A 213-nucleotide genomic window follows, 5' to 3' on the forward strand; every position below is an offset into this window, starting at 1 on the left:
CCTACTTTAAACGCGTTCATCTTGGTGATGGATGCGCCAGGCATCAACATCACCCAGTTGACCTAGCCAATTCATACAGGCGCTGCGTCCTGGGCGAGCACATAAGCGGGGTTTGGAAGAGTCAAGATTGGGGTTGAGAGGCGTGTTTAAGTCATCAAGAACGATGTGTGTCGCAGTGTCTTCGAAACAATCCACCGGAAGATGGTCGAAAAA

The sequence above is a fragment of the Plasmopara halstedii genome, assembly GCF_900000015.1.
Source record: "Plasmopara halstedii genome assembly, contig: Scaffold_444, whole genome shotgun sequence".
In the NCBI taxonomy this organism is placed as follows: Eukaryota; Oomycota; class Peronosporomycetes; order Peronosporales; family Peronosporaceae; genus Plasmopara; species Plasmopara halstedii.